Source organism: Dama dama, chromosome 9 (genome assembly GCF_033118175.1).
Source record: "Dama dama isolate Ldn47 chromosome 9, ASM3311817v1, whole genome shotgun sequence".
In the NCBI taxonomy this organism is placed as follows: domain Eukaryota; kingdom Metazoa; phylum Chordata; class Mammalia; order Artiodactyla; family Cervidae; genus Dama; species Dama dama.
In genome coordinates, this window is record NC_083689.1 from 96,409,596 (window position 1) to 96,433,094 (window position 23,499).

A 23,499-nucleotide genomic window follows, 5' to 3' on the forward strand; every position below is an offset into this window, starting at 1 on the left:
CTTCTTCTATCAACTTATCTGTAGTTGGAGTTAATGCCCAGGAACTATCCCATAATCCTAGTAATTATTATCTGTAAAATTAAGTAATTGAAATATTCTCCCTGGATAGTTCTTTGATTATACCACTTTAAATTTCACTTCCCATTCATTCACATCTATAAAAGTAGTCATGGTAATAAAAATCGTGGAAGAAAACACAGAAGTAACTCTTCATCTTGGATTAGGCAATGATTTCTTAAACACAACAGCAAAAGCATAAGCAATAGAAGAGAAGGCTGTTAACTTGGACTTCATTAAATTAACAACTTTTGTGCTTTAAAGGACATGATCAGGAAGAAAAAAGACAGTCTATGGACCGAGGGAAAATATTTGCAAATCATATATTTAAACATATATCCATACTAGATAAAGAACTCTTACAACTCCATAAGAAAATGACAATATATTTTTTAAATATGTAAAGGATAAGAATAGACATTTCTCCAAAAAATATATATACAAATTACCAACCAGCATATGAAAAGATGCTCAACATCATTAGCCATTAGGGAAATGCAAATAATAGTCACAATGAAATACTACTTCACATTCACTAGCATAGTTTAATAAAAAAGACAGTGTATAATAGCAAGTACTGTCAAGGATGCGGAGAAATTGCAACTCTCATACCTTGCTGATGGGAATGTAAAATGATACAGTCACTCTGCAAAACAGTTTGGCAGCTCATCAAAATATTAAACACAGAGTTACTGTGATACAGAAATTCTGCTACTAGGTATATACCTATGAGAATTGAAAACAGCGTCTAAATAATAACTTGTACATGAACACATATAACAGTATTATTCATAATAGCCAAGCAGTGGAAACATTCTAAACGTCCATCAACAGATGAATGGATAGACAAAATGTTATATTGTCATACAATGGAATATTATTTGACCATGAAAAGAAATGAAATAATGATATGTGCTACAACATGGATGAACCACAAAAACATTACTCCAAGTGAAAGAAGCCAGTCATAAAAGACCACATATTGTGTGATTCCATTTGTATGAAGAACACAGAAGAAGCAAATCTGTAACAACAGAAAGTAGATTAATGGTTGACCGGAGTTAGTGGGAAAGAGAGAGGAAAGGATAAGAAGTGACTGGGGCTTTTTGGAACAATGACAGTGTTTTAAAATTAGAATAAAGTAACAGTTTCACAATTCTGTAAATATTTTAAATACCATTGAATTATATACTTACATGTACTTAAACCGGTGAAATTTATGGTATAAATTATATCCTAATAAAGCTGTTAAAAATAGTTATGGTAAATAATATGAAAACAATGACAATACTTTATGATTTATTGTTTTCATTGTGGGGCAAAATGATTAGACTGTAAATCAAAACATTAAAAAAGAAAGGCAAAAACATGCATATTGAATTTTGGCAGTGACCTAGGTATTTCGATGCTATTCAGTAAAGCACTGCATGTCAGAGCAGAAGAGATAGCCAGAAGGTTATGTAAAATGAGAACTTGGTGGTGGTTTAGTCGCTAAGTCATGTCCGACTCTAGGGATCCCATGGTCTGTAGCCCTCCAGGCTCCTCTGTCCATGGGATTTTCCAGGCAGGAATACTGGAGTGGTTTGCCATTTCCTTCTCCAGGGGGTCTTCTCGACACAGGGACTGAAGCCGGGTCTCCTGCACCGCAGGCAGCTTCTTTACTGACTGAGCCACCAGGGAAGCCCCAAGACCTTAGTGCAGGGTGCAAACCTCAATTAAGTGGATGCTTAACCTAGTTTTTTTACTAATCAGGATTGAATGGGGAGAGTTGCGATGCCAATAAGGCCATTGTGCTTTAAAGAATATGGTATATGTTGATGGTAAAAGGACTAGAAATCAGAGATTTGGTATAGACCACAGCTGTGGGTATATACTTTATCTACACAAGTGTTTCTCTCTGAATTGGGGTCAATTCCCATCAGTATTTTGACAGAGAATACTTATCAAAAATGAAAATTTATCAATCCCACCCTAGACCTATGAGTCAATATCTTTGCAGGGTAGGGTGATAAAAAAATTGAAAGAATTTTAATCATGTTGCTAGTTGATTCTTTTTTATTTCCATCTTTATTGAGTTATTATAACTCAGTGGACAAATAAACAGTGTACATATTTAAAGAGAATGACCTGGACTTGATATTTTGGTATACATAAACACTGTGGAATAATTGCCACAACAAGCCAATTAACATATCCATCACCTCACATAGTTAACTAGGTAATTCTTATGCAACTAAGTTTGAGAACACTGATATGAAGCAGGAAGGTCCCATTGATTGGATTTATGATTTCTGTTCTACAAAGTCCCAGAATGTAACAAAGCTTGATTTGAAGCATCTGTGGTGGCTCAGATGGTAAAGAATCCATCTGCAATGCAGGAGACCTAGGTTCAATCCCTGTGTCAGAAAGATCCCCTGGAGAAGGGAATGGTAACCCACTCCAGTATTCTTGCCTGGAGAATCCCATGGACAGAGGTACAGTCCATGAGGTTGAAAAGGGTTGGATGCAATTGAGCAAGTAACACTGGGCTAGGTAAGCCTGAGAATCTTAGAGTCTTGAATCAAGGCTTTTATTGTAATTCTAAATGAAAATAGATAGTTTTACAGTTTAAGTTGAAAGATCTGATTTAAGGAAGACAAACTGTTGTCACTCAAGGTCATTCACCTTTCTTTTTTAATTTTTTTTTTGGTCATTCACCTTTCCTTCCCAACAAATGCATAACTCCTTATGCATTTGATGAAGATCTTAAAAGTGAACTTCTTATAAATTACCATTATAGAAGTATAAGTGATGGCTTGGTGTAGTTGAAAGAGCATATTTTGTACTTGTTTCTGGTGTATCATGGAATAAATAGATTTTTATGAGTCAGTGTGAGAATTTAACTATTTTTAATGTTTCCATTAGAAAATACTTTGCATGTGCATGATAATCTGCTTAACTAATTAATTTTAAGATTATTTGCTCCCCACAAGTAGATTATCTTTTGGGGAAAGAGCAGTCAAGAAGTTGCCCCCATCTTTAGCAAAAACGGCCCCAAACAGATTAGACAAGCCAGTAATAACAGTAAAGTAGGATATTACCATGTTTTGCATTTTTATCCTCTATTTTTTTAAATTGAAGTATAGTTGATTTACAATATTGTGCTACACAGAAATTACACACATATTTATATTCTTTTCCATTGTGGTTTATCCTAGGAGACTGAATATAGTTCCTGGTGATATAGAGTAGGACCTTGCTGTTTATTCATTCTAGATGGAATGGTTTGCAGCTGCTAACCCGAAACGTCCAGTCCATCCCTCTCCGTCCCTTCCGCCCTCCCCATCCTATCGCCCCCTTGTCAGCCACAAGTCTGATCTCCATGTCTGTGAGTCTGTTCCTGCTTTCATTTGTGACATATTTTACACTCCACATATAAGTGATATCATGTGGTACTTACCTTTTTCTTTCTTTCTTCACTTTTAATATGATAATCTCTAGTTGCATCCATGTTGCTGCAAATGGCATTATTTCATTCTTATTTATGGCCGAGTAGTGTCCCATTGTATATATGCACTACATCTTCGTTTTCCATTCATCTGTCAAGAGATGTTTAGGTTGTTTCCATGTCTTGGCTGTTGTGAACAGTGCTGCTATGAACATAAGGGTGCATGTATCTTTTTGAATTATACTTTTGTCCTGGTATTCCTAGGAGTGGGATTGCTGGATCATATGGTAGTTCTAATTTTAGTTTTCTGAGGAACCTTCATACTGTTTTCCATAGTGGCTTCACCAACTTAATCTTCCTACCAACCTGGACTTTTAAAAAGTTGCTTTAAGTGTTTAGAGTTAATTTTGATTATTTGCCTGTGTCCTATCAAAAGAGTTAATTGTATCAATAGATGGAAGGTATTAATTATGTGTTTCATCAAGTGAGATGACTTTAAAAATTCCTGTTAATATTTGAAGTTCATTTTTAAACTATTTAGTTCTCAAAGTTCCCCAGACTTTTTGAAGGAATTTTGGACTGGGGCTTCAAGATATGACCTGATGTATAGAAAAATTGTTACCCATGTTTATTTAGAACAATCAGATTTAAAGAAATTTTTCATTATGGTCATCTGTTATCTGTTTATCTAAACACCCTATTTCTGGACATTGATATTGAAACTTGGAAACTGTTATAAAATGACCCACTGATTAATGATAGTAATTGATAACAAACTAGGATCATTTGACCTAGAATCATTAGATGTATTTTTTAAAGGCAAAAAGAAGACAGAGAAAAAAAAAAAAAAGAAGACAGAGATGCTTTTTATTTTCAAACTTTTATTCTATATGATACTGTAAGTTCTAGCTAACAATTAAGATAGGAAAGATAATGTGCGATGATTGAAAAGAAGTGACAGCATTCAGTTCAGTTCAATTCAGTCGCTCAGTCGTGTCCCACTCTCTGCATCCACAAATAATGTGTTTCTGAAAGAAAACCCATGGGAATCTGCAGACAAAGCTTTTGGAAAATCCAGAAACATCCCGAGGTAGATAAAAGAATCTTTAGAATTTATAGTGTTCACCAAGTTTGCTGAATACAGAATTAACAACAGAAATTCAATGTAAAAAAAAAAAGCAACTCAGTAGAGTATGTGTATAACAGCACAACCTTGTAAGAATGCAATATGAAAAATGGTAAAGTGTAACTCAAAAATGCAATAAATTAAAAAAGCATGGGGAACAATGTGGAAAGAGAAAATATACATTATCTAGGGGAAAAAAATCGCACAGAAACTTTTCCTTTCTTTATGCATGAAATTATGAAACTTTATTTACAGACATAAAGTAGATTATCTTAGAATTTTCAGAGACATACCATATTCACAGATAAGTATATTCCTAAAAATATTAAGTATCCTTAAATTTATCTAAAAATTGAATGCCATTCCAATAAAAATTCCTATAGGGCTTTTGGTAAAAGTGCACAGAAGTGCACAGCAATTCTACTTTAAAATACAGTCACATATTTTAGTGAAACACTTACATACATGTACACAAATATTCTTTTTTAAAGCATTGCTGGGTATAGTAAAAAATGAAGAACAGCCTAACTCTCCACTAATCAGGGAATGGATAAGTTAACTGTAGATTATTACTAGCTAACAGTTAAAGTACTTGCATCAATCTTCCTATATCAGTATGAATAGACTTACAGAACAAAATACATGCAAGTTAAATTTAAAAACAAAAATAATAATATATATTAATTCCTGCATATGCATGTGGTAAAATTATATAGTCTTGCATGGAATTGATTCCCCCTAAATTTAGGACACCTCTGGAGAAAGAAGAGAGAGAAAGCCTGGGGTGGGATTAGCGCTTTAGCTGTATCTGGAATACTTTATTTAAAGAGCAAATAAATAAAATCAATATACAAAAATTGATTTCTGGAGTTTTCAGTACTGATCAAGTCTTTGAAATGAGCTGACACAAAGCCCTATACTTAGTTAAAATCCTCTCATCAATATTTGCCATACCTGAAGGCTGCACAGATGGCAAATATAATAATATTTCTCTTTGACAGATGGGTGAACTGGGAGGTTTAATTAGTTTCTCCTAGTTACATAATAAGTAGCTCTGGAAACGAAATATTTTGGTCAATAATTTGTGGGTTTGGCCACCACACAGAATGTTAGATCACAGTGCTAAGCCTTTATAGTTTCTACTATGAGACCACATAACATATTTACTTATATGTTCTGTTACATATATAAAACTTTATATCTTTGTGTATAATCAGATATGGTAGAATAGGAAAAATATTCTTAAAAGTTTGATTTTTCTCATGACCACTGTTGTAAATGAGCTTTTCCATTCTAACATTCCAAATACATAACTTATTAATCATTTTTTAAAGGTGATAGTCTTTCATATTAAAAAAAAAGCCAAGAGTAAATCAGGTCCCTTACCAGAGCATTTGATTTTCCTACTCCAGAAATGGGTATTTAAGGCAAAAGCATCTGGCTTATATTTAGAAGACAAATTTTCTTCTCATCTTCCACTGGCCACTGTGATCGACATAAATTCTTTGAGTCTTCCAAGGCCTGTAAATGATTATGGAAGACAGACATATCAGGTTAGGAAAACAGCATTAATCTTAAAATACATTGTTTATTTGGAATAAGGGAAAGAGTCTGCTGGGGTTGGAAGGACGTGTTTATGAAAGGCCATAGGAGGAGATAAGACTAGGGAAGCTTGGATCTTAAAACTGAAGATTTTTTGAGGAATGTGCAGCGTTCTCTTCTTTATGCTTTGCTTGGAATACTGTCACTCAGCAATTGCAAGCAGCATCCGAAGAAACCATGCAATGTCAGGTCAACCAAATAGAGATTTATTTTTCTCACAAAGCAAGAAATCAGAAGGTAGACAGGCCAAGGCAGGTGCAGCCTCTCCAGATAGTTACCAGGGACTAGTGATCAGGTTCCTTGTAGCTTCCTGTTTCACTAGCCTTAGCTTGAGGCTTCTGTCCTTATTCTCTCAGGACAGCTGTTTCACCTCTAGACAGGAAGAAAAGGCAAACTCAAAGGCAAAAGTTCATCCATCTGAGCCATCAGGGAAGCAATATGTAGACAGCAAAAGCTCTGCTATTGTCAGGGGCTGTGGTCAATTCATGATTCCATTTAGTTTTGCAGACACATTTTCTAATCCACACTGAGGACCTCACTGTAGAGCAGAGGAAGGCCCTGTTATTAAAATGATTGAGTGGAATTTTGTGTTATTAATATTCAAACTGAACAGTATCACGATAGCTTTAATGGAAGCCCCATCTAGTAGACTTATGTACACTGAGGAAATCTTCACGATAGTTAAGCTACCAAACATTTCTCATAGGTGAATGAATAGATCAAAGTTCTTTTAGCAAGGGAAAAATAAGATACTTGAGAGGTCACCAGCAGTATCTGCCACAATGTTTTGCTTCATAGATTCTCCTCAGGGTGCCCTGCCAAGTGGTTTTCCCAGTTGGTAGAAAACCTTGGTGGACCCCAGGAGAGTTTGGGGGCAGACAGCCAGGGCAAAAGCTTACTTTGCGATAGCTTCTGGCCTGTGTGCCTTGCCTGGCAGTATGGCACAGGGGCGAGTGTGGTTCTGAGCATCAGACTAGGGTTCAAATCCTAGCTCCTTCCACTAACTCGCTGTGTGGCTTTGAATGATTCAGTTCAATGAATATTTATTAAGTACCAGCTATGTGCCAGGCACACTGCCATTCCTTGGGCACATGCAGTGAAAAGGGCAGACACAGTCCGTCCCTTCATAGAGTGTACTTTCGGGTGGCGACTGAGCCTTTTCTATAAACAGGAGTTGTGGTAAGGGTAAATTTAGTTCTTATAGCATGGAAATGCTAGTTAAAATGGTAATTGTTCAGAAGCTGTCCTAGATTTGGTTTCATCCTACCAAAACTAGTACTTACAGTTTGGGAGCTTGGATCTCTCCAGTAGACGTTCTGCTTACTTCTGGATTAATCCCAGGAGTCCTGGGCTTTTTTGGTAGCTAATTAAGGCCAACTATCTTCTCTCTCTCTCTCCACTGTGACCCTAAACCTCATTGGGTTAAGAGCACATGACCTAGTTTCTTCCCTCTGGGGGAAGAACGTTCTCAAATATCTTCTTGGAATCTCAGAAATTCCCTGCTTCTGAAAATTCTTCTATTTTGAAGTCGCTCAGGGACTGGAACGCATTTCCCCACCCCTCCCTGCTCTGTGGGTAACTCTGGTTTCCTCTCCTAACAGCAGGAACCTGAGAACACTCCGAGCACTCTGGAGACATTGGATGCCTAGGGATGTTGGAATGGGCCGTAGATGATGGCCCTTTGACTCTGGACCACATGATTCCTGAGTTCTCTCAGTAATCTAAGGAAATACCGAGAAGAGCAACAGTTGTCACTTTCCTTGTCATTTCTTTTGCCTTTGGTTACATTTAGAACATACTGGAATATTATCGTGATTACCTCTTACTAAGTAACTTCTATGAGCTAGGTGTGTGTGTATATGTGTGTGTGCTGAATCACTTCAGTCGTGTCTCTTTGCGACCCCATGGACTGTAGCCCACCAGGCTCCTCTGTCCATGGGATTCTCCAGGCAAGAGTGCTGGAGTGGGTAGCCAGTCCCTTCTCCAAGGGATCTTCCTGGCCTAGGGATTGAACCCACAAACTTCTGTGTTGCAGGTGGATTCTTTACCCACTGAGCCACTTGGGAAGCCCATGATCTAGGTACCTTTTAAAATATTATCTCATTTAATAACCTTGTGATTTTTCCCATTTTACAGAAAGGAAACTGAGTCTGCAGAGATGACTTACACTCTGTCCAAGGTCACTTGACTCACAGTGGGTGGGGTTGGGATTAACACCCAGCTCTGACTTCAGACCCCATTTTTTAAACCACTATGCTGTAATGTGGTTGTTTTTGGAATTACCTATTCTTGTGAAATATTTATCACAGATGTCTTTGGACACAGTTTTGTGGAAATCCCAAATACCATAATGGTTAGCTCTCTTTCCCTTTTAAAACTCACAATTCAGCGATATGTCCAGGAAAAGTGACTGTCGTTGCCAAGCTCCGGGGTTCTCTGCCTTCAGCCTGGCTCTTTGCTCATGGTCCCAGCCCAGTGGGCAGTTGCCAGTTCTGAGAGTTTGGTGCACAGTGTCCTGGTGGTGACCGGAGCTGGACTCACTACACACGTGCTTCTCCAGGACTGCCTTCTGAAGGTACTCTGGACTCCTTCCCTTTTCTTAGCCCAGAGTTACGTGCTTGGATGGTACTTCCAGTGTCTCTCTCTGAATTGTTGTGAGTTGAGGGCTAAGGAATGGAGGAAAGGCAAAACAAAATCATGCTCTGAATGTCCAAAGAGCAAGTCAAAGGCATTCCTGCTGAACTTTCTGGTATCCCATTCCTAGCTCTGTGGTGGTTTCTACCCAAGGTTGCATGTGTTGGACATACTTATACTAAAAACTGGGCTTCCCCAGTGGCTCAGCAGTAAAGAAGCTGCCTGTAATGCCAGAGCAGCAAGAGATGTGGGTTTCATCCCTGGGTGGGGAAGACCCCCTGAAGGAGGGCATGGTACCCCACTCCATTATTCTTGCCTAGAGGATCCCATGGACAGAGGAGCCTGGCAGACTACAGTCCATAGGGTCTCAAAGAGTTAAACACAACTGAAACGACTTACCGTGCACATGCTAAAAATTATCTCCTTATCTGAAATTCAAATTTAACTGAGTGGCATGTATCTCATCTGGCGGTCCTACGTTGGATAATATCTTGTGATTGGCAGGACCTGGGTTCTTTTTCTTCCTTGACTGTTATGTTCCTCCCCATGTGTGATAATGCAAACATGTCCGAACTCTATCTTTGAAATACCAACTCAGATGCCACCATCTCTTTCCTGATTCCTCATCCTTCCAATCAGAAGTAAATCTTCTTCCACTGAATCCTTTAGCCCACCTCTAGTTTTCTTTGTGTGTTTAACATATAGTGATGGAAGCATTTCTCAGAGAGAAGCTGAGACCCAGGTGCTTCTAGTCATTGAATTCAGTTCTCTGGCCTTCTAGCAATTCAAATTCATTGATGCGCAACAGGAACTAACACTGTGTGAGGTCTGTCCACACTGAATCCACACCATGGGCTGTGGTGACTCTCAAGAGGTTCGTTCTGCAGGGAGGAAAAAATACAGTCCTGAGAAGAGGGCTGGCATAATGAGCCACCTCAGAACCTTCCTACAGGGGTGAGTATCCTTGGTTTGTCTCTGCTAGAATTTTATTGATATGAATCTTTTTCAAATAAGTATTTAAAAATTTTTTTGGTATATCTGTTTTCTAATTTTGCCTAATGTAGGAGTTAGGGGTAAACTGGTTTCTTAAAATGTTGTCCAGATGTTTTATATTCTTTTTCAGCCTGTGGAAGCAATCACTGGTAGTTTGAAAAATCATCAATTCCTTGGACATTTTCTATAATTTGTACATAAAAATAAAAGGGACTGGGAACCACATTCTGGAAATGATCTTTGACAAAGTCTTAAATTCTTTTCATAATCATTGATCTGTTGAGGTTGCCTCTATCTTCTTGATTGAATTTTGGAAGTTGGTATGTTTTTCTTTAAGCATATCATTTTTATTCACACTTCAAGTTTATTTTTCATAAAATTGCATGTACATATTTTAGCAATGGGAAAAAAAAAATCTCCCTGTATCTGTTGATTTGTCTCCTTACTCATTCTTAACTTTTCCTAAAGCTTATTTTTATCCAAAGGATTTGTTCATGGATTTGTTTTTTATTTTATTTTTCCATTTTTGAATTTATTAAGATATATTTTTACCTTTATACTTTTTTGTTCTTTTCAAAAAATATTCTATTTATTTTGGCTGCACTGGATCTTAATGAGGCATACGGGATCGTTAGTTGCAGCATTCAGGCTTCTTAGTTGCAGCGTGTAGACTCTTGGTTGCAGCATGCATGCAGAAGGGATCTAGTTTCCTCATTGGGGATGGAACTGTGCCACCTGCATTAGGAGTGTGGAGTCTTACCCACTGGACCACCAGGGAAGTCCCTCTTTTTGTTCTTTAGGTTTGCTTTACCTTCTAACTTATTGAAATTGTATACTTAATTCTTTCATTTTCATTATTTCTTGGTTTAATAATGGAAGATCATCTAAGTATAACCAAAAAGTTTAAACCATCTCACCTAACTAAGAAGAAATTAAATACAATGTTACTTTTTTCAAATCATTTTGAGAAAAGTGAAAACAAGAAAAAAATGTGTAATCTGTATAACCTGGTTTAACAAATGCTAAGCTTTGGGGGGCATATCATTTTGGATTGTTTTCTTTCCTCTGCTCTCGTTTTCTCTGTACATATTTTTCAATGGCATCATATTATATACAGTTTTACTTTCTTCAATTTTTAGATAAGTTTTAATGTCATAAAATTAAAATGTATCCATCATTTTTGATAGTTGCATAGTTTTCCACAGTTTGGATATAGTATAATTTATTTAAACTATCCACCACTGAAGTTGTTTCCTGTTTCCTATGTTAATAGGGTCACTATTTAATAAGGGTTAAAAAAGTAATAAGGGAGGAACCAATAAAAATACTGCATTAAAACTGATCATACATACCTCTTTGTGTGGCTACCTTATTATTTCTAATTTTATTTTCTGCAGTGTCAACATAGGTTAAAGTTACAATATTATATCTTTTGTTCTCCTTATGATATTACCTCCCCCTTTTCTTTTTGCTGCCTTTTAACCAAGTAAACTTCCATCTAATTTATAATCTAACCCCATTTCACCTTTTATAGTTCATGTATTCTTAATCTTACTGGGGACATGAAGGTCATGTTTTCTAACATTTACTTGTATTTCCCTCTATAGTAGGTATTTAAGTTTGATTTTTAAAAAATCTTGAATGTTGTCTTCAATTCATTATGCCATAGAATGTCTTTATAAACCAATCATAGTATTTTTCTCTCCCTGTTTCTCATTTTTCTGTGAGCAGTGGGCTATTCATGTTTGTTGTCTCTCCACATGCCAGTAGGTTAGATTTTAGCTTTCTTAAGCTTGATATTAGTTATTTTGTTAATTAGCAGATTCCTCTCCTATAGACTGCAGAGAGAAGGAAGGGAGAGGGACACCTGTGCAGTCCAGTAGAGGAGGGTTGATTGGGTAGTGTTTTCTCTCCATATTTGGTGAAGGTGCTTTGCAGGTGTCAGATTTCTGGGTCCAGGCTTCTTGACTGCCTGTGTCTTAGCCAGCTTGCCTCATGCTTTATGTAAGCTGCAGCTATGCCCAGCTGCAAACTTACAACTTGATACGGCCACTGTAATAATTTGAAGGCTTCAAATGGTGCTTATTCAAATTTTTGAGATACCAATTGAAGGGATGTGTTTTTACTCTCTGCTGTCTTAGAACACCCAGCTATTAGATCTTATCCTTACAAATAAGTGACTAGGTGCTGGAGAATTTGAGAGTTATTCCTTGACTGTTCTTATTTGCTTTATATCTTATCTACTTTATATATAGCTGAAACTCCTCTAAGTTTCTGCTTTGTGGATGATTATTGCCATGGTTTCTAATTTGAAAGTGACTTTCTCATCTTTGATAACCCTTTGAACATCAGTGGAAATCTAAGAATAGGGGATGTGAGGCACTTACGCTTTGATTCACATATCTAGTTCTTTAGTTCTTTTAACATTATCTTATTGACTTGAATGTCACAGGCTTTCATAGAGCATGTAATGACTAAACAAAGAAGGAATATCATCTTGAACTTAAAGGATACTAATTATCATTGTACAACTTTTGTATTATTCTTCATATGTTGAAAACTTTAAGGTTTCTTCATGTTTCTAAGATTCTTCAAATGGTAGTAATGATAATCAGGTTCTGATTAGAAACAAATGGGGACTACTCTTGAAATGAATTCAACTGTTTATTCTTTTCACTTATAACATAACTTTTGATTTTGTTCCTACTCTCCTGCAGGAACCTCACATATAGTTTATCGGCAGCAACTGCTTTTTTCCCTCCTTTTTCAGGTCAAACATCAGAACTGATTTTTCAAAATGTAAGTTCTCGGGATAATAGAATGTCTTTTTTTTCTCTGGCAATGGGAGTCTCGTTTATTTGAGTAACTCAGTGAAGGGATTGTTTTACCAGGGGCTTACAAGAGATTGGGAGAATGTTTATCTCGCTAATCCTGGGGTAATGGAGAGAGAATTTTCTTCTCTCTTCTATGGTTCTTAGACCCAATGAAGTCAGGAATGCTAAACTTGACTGAATCTACAGTTTCTTTTTGTTGTTGTTAAATACATATTTTTAAAAATTTTATTAATCACTGGAATCAGTGTGCAATCATATACTCATTTTGAGTATTTCTGTATTTCTATCCACATATACAATAGAAGACAAAACATAACTTCCACTTCTGGAAATAGGCATTTTATTTTTGAACTTTCCAAATGCTCGTCAGTGCATATCACTAATAGAAAATATTTTGCCAACTAGAAATAGAGACATAGAATCTTTCAGAGCCAGGCATATGGGTTCTATCAAATGTAGTAGATATTTGTGGATTTTATCTGCCTGGCCTCACTTAACCCTTCTTTTGCTAAAATTACCATGGCGTTGGCTATTCCATCTCACCTTGGTGAGACTATCAGGTAAGATACGTCCTTACCCGATGCATGACTCAACTACATGATGAACATGACTCAAGCTACACTGATGAGACTTTGCTTTTTTCCTGAGAATTACCCTGTCTCATAAATCCTCATTAAGTGAGGATTGACTTAATGCATGCATAGTACTTAAAAGCATTATTGGCACAGGGTAAGCAGTATACAAGTGTGAACTTTATTACTAAGCAGAGTGACAGAAGATTAGAAAGTGGTTAGAGTTGGAACAATCCGCCTGGCTGCCCTAAAGCACACTCCTAGCTCCTCTACCCTGATCTCCAGAATGACCTCGCTCTGTCAGTTCCTCCAAGGCCAGATTATAAAGCATTTCCTCCAATTCTGTGAACTACCCTGTATCCTTCTGATAAATTCATTTTGACTCAACTTTCTCTTCTCGCAATCCAAAAATCCTGATGGATAAAGAAAAACTCTCAGTACAGTTCCAAACACTGGAATTCAGTAATATTCTAAGATTTAAGAATTATTTATATTTACTTTGGAGTGTGTTTTCTTATTTCTTCTGAATATGCTACTCTACTGTTCTGGGAAATTATGTCAAACAAAATAAAATATTAGTAGGATTACCTGGCATAGAAAAAGTTGGGACATGCAAAATGATGGAAATAATGTGCTCTTAGTATTATTTTTTAAGGAAAAACTCATTGTCATCGTCATTAAAATGATATATGCAGACACTGTGCTTAGAGATATCCAGATATTATTTCTAATCTTTCTAGAAACTCTGCAAATAGTATTAACTCATTTGACAGATGGGAAAGCTGAATGTTTGAGGCTTGTACATTAGTTAGCCTCTACCGAGACTTCTAACCCAGTTCTTATCACTGCAAAACCTGCACTCTCTCCTACAATGACACAAGGTAGTTTCCTTAAATTGTAAAAATCTTTCTGTTTCGATACTTGAGATGTGCAGTTGAGTTTTTTAAATGGTGTGTATTCATTCCTTGATTAAATATGTTCTGAGTGACTGTGTGGGTAAGGCCTCTATGAATGTAGTAAATATAGCCTCAGAGGATATGTTTTAGGAAGTGGGGATGGCAATATGTAGAAGAAGGAACTTTGTAGATTATTTAGAATAAATGTAAAATATATCTACTAATCAAGGGAAAGGATAACAGCTGATTTTCATTTTTGTTCAGATAATCCACTCAAGATTTATTTCAGTTGACTCCAGAGAAATATTTTTCATTGTTCCCCTGAGCCCAACCTAGCCTACTCATCAAACGTATATTCATATAGTAGTGTGTTTAGAAGCCATACTAAGGTCTAGAGAATTTTAGTTCACTTAATTTCAGGGTATTTCTATGCAGTAATGATGTAAAGAGTGTTATTTAATGAAGAGAGCTGGAAACTTCTAGAAACTGGATAGAATCCCAAATTTACCAATCCTGCTGTTACAGTTTTAAACACATCAGAGATGAAAAGCCACCATCCCAGCCTCCAAGGAGCTAGAATCTAATGATTGTGCAGAAACTTTCATAGCATCTCTGGACAAATCAAGCAAGCACTTTATTCTTGCCTTTTCTAGCACTCATCATGAGGATCTTGCAGAAAGGTACAGAATACTGTAAACTTTAATCTTTTCCTTCCCTTCAGTCTCACACTACGTAGTATACCTGTTTAGCAATAGAAGGGAAGAGGTTAAACAAGCTGCCCTCATTGACAGTAAAGTTTACTTAGTTTGTGCAGAAGAAATTTTCTGTGTGCTCAGAGATATCAATGTTTGCTTTCTATGTAATGGAAAAAGACCATAAAGGTAATGAGTATGGCTGAAATGCCAAAGAAGCATAGCCAGGCTTTGGTTCTATCCATTCTGGAAGGCTTTGTATGTATATTCAAATTCATTACTACTGCTTCATTTTATTTTAAAGACTTGGTCTATGTGTGATTGTATTTGAAAAATCTGTGCAGTTGGGGAGATTGTAATATTTCTGTGGAGAAATTAAATTGATAAAATAAAATGAAAGAGATTCATTAAAGAATGAAGCCAAATAGAGAGTACAAACACCTGAATAAATGATTGAGGGATAAACAGGCTAAGCAGTACCTAAGTGTGAGCTTTTATTCTTATTAAACAGATTGCTGGAAGGCTACAAAGTGGTTAGAATTGGAACATTCTGATCACCAGTGTCAGTTTCCTGAAGAAACTTAAAAAAAAAAACCCAAAGCTGTATTTTTCTTATAACTGCTTTTGATACAGTAAAATATTCAATCTCCTTTTAATTTTTTTTCAGATATTTTTCATTGGTGGTGGAGGGTGGGGATCAATTACCTTATAATAATAATGAAAAAAACCAGCTGTGGCTAGTTTTATGTTCCTTATTCTGTCTTAATCTGAGGGTGCTAGCTCGGAGTCTCACTGGGCTCTCCTGGGAGACAGTGGGCTCTGTGTGTTCACATGGGAGGCAGGCTGAACAGAGTGTGCCCCCGAGGCAGCACTGCGTGCCTTTTGGGTCAGCGATTCCTCAGGTGGGAGGCGCAGAACTGAGAGGTTCAGGCACTCAGAGTCCCTCCCCAGACCGCAGCATCCCAGGTCAGTGGGACCAAGCTTGGCCAAGGTTTAAAAGATGCAGACTCCAGGGATCCAGACAGACGTTCCACACTAGCATATCCAAGAGTGGATCCTGGAAATCTGCCTTCCTAACCTGGAGATCAGCTAGAATTCCATGCTACTATTTCAGCTCTTTGTGTAGAAGGAATGACCCTCCCTCTTTGCTCCACTTGCGTGGTCGCGGCCATGTAGGCACATGAATAACCACCACCATGCTCTGGAAGAGTGAGACTTGTCTTCAGGGCAAGCTTCTCAGTACATCCGCCTCTTTTAAGCCTCCACCCACCTCTCTCACATGGGCAGCTTTGCTACGTGGTAATCTGAATTTGATATTTTCATCCAGTTTTCCCTTTTTCTGGCTTGGCTTTGCCCTGACTGGTTATTAGGTGGCTAATAACTATGTACCTTAAAGATAAATACTGGTGTATAATCATTTCAGTAAAATTACTTGGGAGTTCCAGAAAATGGAACTTTACCTATTGAAGTGCCATAACTTTTTAAAAAAAAAATGTTAAAACTCCTCAGCTTTCACCAAGTATTGAACCTTTGTATGTTTCCTGATGATTGAGAATTGCCGTTAAAATATGACTTATTTTACTGTGCTATGCAGTGTATTACGGAAGTCATTGAAGCAGATAATTTTCTCCTGCATTTTTGTCTTATGTTGTTACTGGTTTTGGTTTGCTTGTGTGCTGCTGCTAGCTCTGCCTTTTCCTTGAAAGCCGGCTGCCTCTGTCCCACCATCAGGACGTTTGCCTGGGCAGTGCACATGCTTTCATTTCTCTGTTTCAGATCTCTGTGGGCTGTAGTACCGCATAGCCAAGCTGCTGAGAACTAGGCCTTAATTAGAATGAGCTGGATTCTGGGCAAAGCTCTGGCAATCTTTCCTGAGAGACACTGTCCAGCTCTGGAAGAGGAATATTGTGACTTGTATTCTGGCTGCCCAGAAGGTTTTGTTTACTTGCTTGCTTTGATTGCATGATTGCATCTTGGAGGACCCTGTGTTGTTGCAGTGGTTAGTTCTGAATCGCCGAGGAGTTATTGTTTATAATGTGGAACTTGGAACGAGCATTTGTCCACGTGTGTCAGCATGTTCCTGTCTCACACACTCAGGATGGAGAGAAAGGATGCAATGTCCAGCTGGCATGCAGAGCAGACACAGTTTGATCAGTGATTTTTCTTTCCCTCTTGGGATGGCAGCCATGCTGGGTCCTGGGCTGCAGCAGGAAGGAGACCTGACTTCTCTCCTTCCTATTATTTTGCCCCCAGAAAAACTGCTTGTCAACTATCATAACTTCACAGCCCCTTGCATGCTTGGTCGTTTAGGAAAATGCAACTCCTTTAAATATGCTGATAGTCTAAGCAAAGAACAGCACCTGCAGGGTTATCTTATGAGAGCAAAGGGCCAAGGTGCAATGTGCAGAGAAAACTACCACTACCCTGGCTGTTCTGAGCAAGGCGATTGTGCCCTCAGAGCGGCCAAGTGAGACACACGGCTGGGGGACGGGAGGAAGGACGTTCCTAACTTACAGGCTCAGTCACAGTAGACCCCTTGGTGGTGACAGGTAGGGCCACTGCTTATAGGAGACATAGTTACCAAAGTCAGTAATTGATGCATGTATCTTTGAGGTCAGTGATGACTTCCTCCTGGCTTTCTGCTCTTTGCCATTAACACCATAAATCCACCTGCCAAAAAATGAGAACCATCACCAAACTTTCTTGGCTTCACCTTGGTTTATTTTTTTTTTTATCTCTACAAATCTTACTTCCTCTCTTTCTCTCTCTTTCTTCCTGCCTCTCTCTTCTTTGCTCCTTATTCCTTTTGGACCTAATCCCAAAGTATATTTTATTTAACTACTTGATGCACATTGAATGTAAAGAGTGGGAAAATCGTATTTATGACCATCGGGGTCTCCGTGTCTGTAATCAGGATGGCACAGGCTGCCCTAAATGGGATGGTCTCCATGGTGAGGCAGGGCAGAATGTGCCAGGCTTTTGTGAGATGAAACGCACGGCATATGTCTGGACATATTTGAAGTCCGCCGTTTCAGAGTTCTGATCCTGAGTTTATCTTGACTGATCAGCATGCAAGGCAGAATCAGAGTGTATCCGAACAAGTGGCAAAATGGGATAGAGCTTCAAAACGACTTGAAAATAAAACCAGAAAAAAATAGGTTAGAATAAAATTAATAAAGTGATGTTTAATTCTTTCAGCTGTAATATCAGTGGCTATTTTTTAAAAAAACAACTAAGCAGTTACTTCAGCTTTTAAGGGACAGGTTTTAAGTCCTAACAAGGATTCATGATGAAATACTGTGCCAGCTCATACACATTCTTATTCTTGTGTTAACGATGCTGTGAGAGAAAAGTTTAGGCCCTTTGCAAAAGAGGTGTTTTGTTTTTCAAATATTGAGTTAATTTCAAATATTGGCTTTTAAATTTTGTTGTCAGATTTGTTGTGAAAAATTAGTGTGTTTTTATACTTTCAAGGTTTTTTAATCTGTGGGCTTCCACTCAGTCATTGATGGGAGAAGATTCCGATTGGAGCTGCTTTGGCTTACAAAGGTAAGTGTAGCTGTTTGTGGAGAAAGGCTGACCTTATAACCCCTCACCAATTTATCCAGAGACTAAGTATTGCCCTTTGTCATATAGCTGCCATATGCCTTTTTAATGTGCATTATTTCAGATTTGTTTTTTACCAGGTGATATTTAGAGACAAGGATAAAGTCACATTGAATGTAAAAGAAGAAAGTATAGGTAAAGAAATATTCAAGGAGGTGTGTTCAAGTGGAAGGGGACAAGGATAAACCTGTGACTGATTCATGTTGATGTTTGGTAGTTCTAACCCTGGTTCAGTATCCCAACATAATACTGTAAAGCAATTATCCTTCAATTAAAAATAAATAAATTTACAAAAATAAATACTAAAAAAACAAAGTGTATTTGACTTCATACTTTGATTTTATGGTCCCTGTAATTCACTTTTGGTTTTACTATGATCCTTAGATGTACATATGTCTTTTTGAAGCCAGATATAGAATAGGTGTCCGGAGTATGGGATTCTAGAGTCTGATAGCCAAGTTCTATTCTGGCGTCACCCTTAGTTATGTGATCTTGAAAAATTATTTAAACTCCCTGGGTCTTATTTTTCTCCTTTAAAAATGGAAGCAATGAAACCGTTTTCCTCATAGGATTGTTGTGAAATTATAGGTCATGAATCTGAAGCACATGGCTCAGTGCTTGGCGTGCAGTTAAGATGCAACGAATGTCTAACTTCTGCTTAGTCCATTCTAGCTGCAAATGAATTTCTTTTCAAATTCTGACAAGCAAAAGACACTTCCAAAATTAGGAGAAAAGGCAGTTGTCCTTGAAAGAGGCCTACGGATGGCATACGTTAGGTGAATTAAACACAATAAACAGAGGAAAGCAATAAAATCCCCTTCACAGGCATTCAGAAAATTTTTTGTTATATTAGAGAGAATTGATGACTAGGTATTAGGAACTCACAGATTTATAGACTCTCTGGATTGAGTGTGGAAATGTAAGTAAATATCACCCTTCCCAACTACCCCATTTAGTGTTTTCTTCTCCTTACTGTATTCCCGTGGAATAGACATTCATCCTAATACTTGAACCCTTCCACTGATGGAACCCCATCCATGATCTTATTATGTGAAAAATCTTTTACTTTGGGCTGAAGTCTGCTCCTCTTGTTCTCACTCATCCTTTCTAATTTGGCTTCTGTGGCTCTTCATACATCAGTGACTCACAACTTTGAATATACTTATTTTCTATATTTTCCACTTCCTTCTTTCCAGATGTAAATCCCCAGTTCCTTCAGTTCAGTTCAGTTCAGTCACTCAGTCGTGTCCGACTCTTTGCGACCCCACGAACCGCAGCACGCCAGGCCTCCCTGTCCATCACCAATTCCCGGAGTCCACCCAAACCCATGTCCATCGAGTCGATGATGCCATCCAACCATCTCATCCTCTGTCATCCCCTTCTCCTCCTGCCTTCAGTCTTTCCCAGCATCAGGGTCATTTCAAATGAGTCAGCTCTTCCCATCAGGTGGCCAAAGTATTGGAGTTTCAGCTTCAACATCAGTCCTTCCAATGAACACCCAGGACTGATCTCCTTTAGGATGGACTGGTTGGGTCTCCTTGTAGTCCAAGGGACTCTCAAGAGTCTTCTCCAACATCACAGTTCAAAAGCATCAATTCGTCGGTGCTCAGCTTTCTTCATAGTCCAACTGTCACATCCATTCCATGACCACCGGTTCCTTCAACCTTTCTCAAATGACATGATTTCAAGTCCTCTTATGTTATGATTGATAAACTTTGGAACTGGACTTATTTCAGTCAGAAATTATATTTTGCTATGAACCAATAGGAACCACCAAACTAAAGGCTTAAAACAGAAAGGTGTTTATTTTTCTCTCACATAGAAGAGACCCTGCAGTAGACAGCTCGGTGGTGACTCAGCGGATTCATCAGGGACCCAGGACCTTCCAGGTGTCTCCTCTGCCTGAAGGCGTGATCCTCATTTTCAGGTTCTGGAGGTGGCCACTGTGGCTACAGCCACCAGTGTTCCCACTGCAGGCATGAAAAATGGGAAAAGCCAAAAGGAACAAGAGTGCAAGCCTCCTGAGTCTGCCTCCCCTTTTAAGGAGCTCTTTAGGACACATTAATAGCAACTTCTATTTCTCACTGGCCAAATGGTATCACGTGCTCAATTCTAATGCAAGAGAGGCAAAGAAATGTAGTTTTTAAGCAAGGTTTTGTTGCTACCCTGGATAAAAGCAGGGCTCTTTTGGTAAAAAATAATAATAATAATAAAAGAGTAGGTTAAATATAAGATAGGTAGTGGCTAGTCTGCATCAGGATGTCCTCTTAAAATGTCCTCTTCTGAATTATGGCTCCCCTGCTTCAACAACAGTGTAGATATGGGATGACCCTGAGGAGAAGAATGGGACTATGTCTGTCTTTGGAAACCCAACTTCTAGAATATGGTACTGATTAATGGAAGATCAGAGAAAAACTGCAGAGCAGTCCTTCCTTACTTGGGTGGATCTTTGTTTATCCAACTGATCTGAGCTCAGAGCCAGTAATCTAACTGCTTACTAAGGCTTCCTACCTGTTGAAAGTTGAACACCTGCTCTTTGTTGGACTGTTTTCTGCTCTACACTATCATCAGTGCACAAATAGAGCAGGACCATAAACCAGTTTCCAGTTGTGCTAATTTCTTCCTAAAGGCATAACTTATTAAAAGCTTATCAATAAATGGCATAATTGTAAAGTCATTTTAGAAAGGTGTGTAAGTTACTTAATAAAGTTCTTTATGGCATATGTGTTAGTACCAATGATATTTTAATAAATTACTCCAAATTACAGTCCTGTTGGGATGGATGGCACCTAGAAAATTCATCCAGTCACATTTTTGATAGCTTTTTTTCTGTCCAAGAATCCCAGATTCACTGGAAGGGGGATGAGAAGGAGGAAGCATAGTAGTAACCTTTCAGAAACACTCTAAATAAAACTAAAGAAAATGCATACTTACTATACAAGGAGTCTTGGAAACTTATTCCTGGTCTCTGAAAGTAAAAGATGAGATAAGATGAATTGGTGTGTCACTGACATCAACCAGTCATCATTCTCTCTAGAGAGAAACCCAGACCTAGCTAGCTCAACTATGGTTCAGAGGTAAGTGGATGTGGTATAATAATCAAGGGTCTTCCTCTTGCCTAAGTCTAATGAATATAAGTATGTGATGAGTAACTTCATTCCAAAAGAACCTGAAAAATGCCTCAGTTGGTTTGTTCTCTGGCTCATTAGACAAAGATTGATTTCAGCACTAAGAACGCTGGCATTTAATATCACTTATGAGGCCAAGTTGAAGAGTATACTCTTTTTCATGTTGTTTTCTACTTCATTTCTGTGTTAGAGATAGGAGTGGAATGTAAGCTTACAGTCCAAGAATAGGTGGATGAATGCAGATTGTGTCTGGTCTCCATACACTCTTACTTGATTCTGGGGGAATTTTATCTGACATTCACTGAAAGCTTCTCTTCAGCAGTTTTTCCATTAGTTCATAGGAAAAAGTGGCAAAAAAAAAAAAAGGTTAAATATATGGTTACTGATTTCATAAAGGCAATGGTAGCTTTTGTGGTAGAGGGAAAAAAGCCCAAGAGTGCATTTTACTTATAATCATTAGCCTGTGTTTTCTGTGAGTTCCAGTACTATCATATATTTTACAGTGCTTCCCAGCAGGCACTTGTGATAAAGAACCTGTTTCCAATGCAGGAGATGTAAGAGACACGAGTTCTACCCCTGGTTCAGGAAGATCTCCTGGAGGAGAGCATGGCAACCCACTGAAGTATTCTTGCCTGGAGAATTCCAAGGACAGAGGAGCCTGGTAAGCTACAGTCCATAGGGTCACAAGGAGTCGGATGCCACTGAAGCGAGTCAGAAGGCACACATTCATTTATTTAATGAATATTACTCATTTACTTTGTACCTACTATATGCTTGGTATTGTGCTAGGTTTGGAGCATGCAGAAACCTGTGAGAAATTGTTTCTGCCCTCATAAAACTTACGATTAAGTGGCTACTGACAGCTTACCAGAAAGTTAGTAGCAGAGAATGTTAATTGTTAATTCTTCTAAGTTTCACCTTTTAATGGAAAGAGTTATTTTATATGTGAAATTTTCCTGTAAGAACCTTAGGTGACGTTGGATGTCTGTTTTTAACCTCTTACAGTAATAATAATGTTCTGACCTAGATTCCTGAAATATAGGTATTGCATCCAGGTTGACTCACATGTTGCAGATCTGTACAATTGATAAAATGTCATGAAAAGAAATAGCAATTGAATTTGTTGGTTGTTGAGCCTACTTTGTAGTCAAAATTCTAGTGGTCTCAGAATGACTGGAGTCTGCCGGTTAAGGTTTGACTCTTATCATATGGCAGCTGCGGTAAACTTGATAAAGACACAGAGGCAGTTAAGAAGTATGTAGTTCAAAGTGAATCATATTTAAAGGATTACTTAAGAAAATGGAATCATGTCTCCTGTATCCCAAAGAAATCAGATAGCATGTATTTTTTTTTCTTTTTAAATCACCAAAAACAGACTTTCCCCCCTTGAACCTTCTTTCCACACAACTTTCGTTTCTTATTTCAGAGTAGATTTTGTGATGGTTTCTCTCTCCCTTAATGTAGCCTACTGTGAGAAAGTTTAATCTTTCCAGGATGGAAACCACAGAAAATACGGACATGGTCAGCAAATGTTATTACTTCTTTGTACAGGAGGCAGAGAGTGTCTGAACCAGTGATTCTCAAGCCTGGCACATACCAGGGCCAGCTGGGGTGCTTGTAAAATGACTGCTGCCTAGGTCCTAGTTTACCCAGAACCACACAATCTCTGGGGGTGGGGCCCAGGCATTTGCATTATTTTCAGATATTTGTGGATGATTCTAAGCATGCAGCCAGGGTTGAGAATAGCTAGAAGCTCCCATTTCTGTTGAAAAGGAAAGAAATCAAATCAAGCTAGTTTATACTAAAGAGCAAACAGCTTTTAGTGTCATTTGAATTTCTGAAATCAGTATCTAGTGGATATTTTGGTCAGTGTGATGAACTGTAATGACAATATCCAGGCAAGGGCAGAAAATGTTTCAAGCAGGAGACCCT

At 38.0% G+C, this 23,499-nt stretch overlaps 1 long non-coding RNA gene across 1 annotated transcript in view; it reads left to right on the top strand.

Moving 5' to 3' along the window:
- LOC133062698 (uncharacterized) overlaps positions 1-23,499 on the top strand; it is a 340,159-nt gene that overhangs the window by 261,509 nt on the left and 55,151 nt on the right. Inside the window, exons 5-6 of the long non-coding RNA XR_009694238.1 lie at positions 18,308-18,382; positions 22,117-22,228. This is a non-coding gene — a long non-coding RNA (uncharacterized LOC133062698). The remainder of the gene's footprint in view (positions 1-18,307; positions 18,383-22,116; positions 22,229-23,499) is intronic.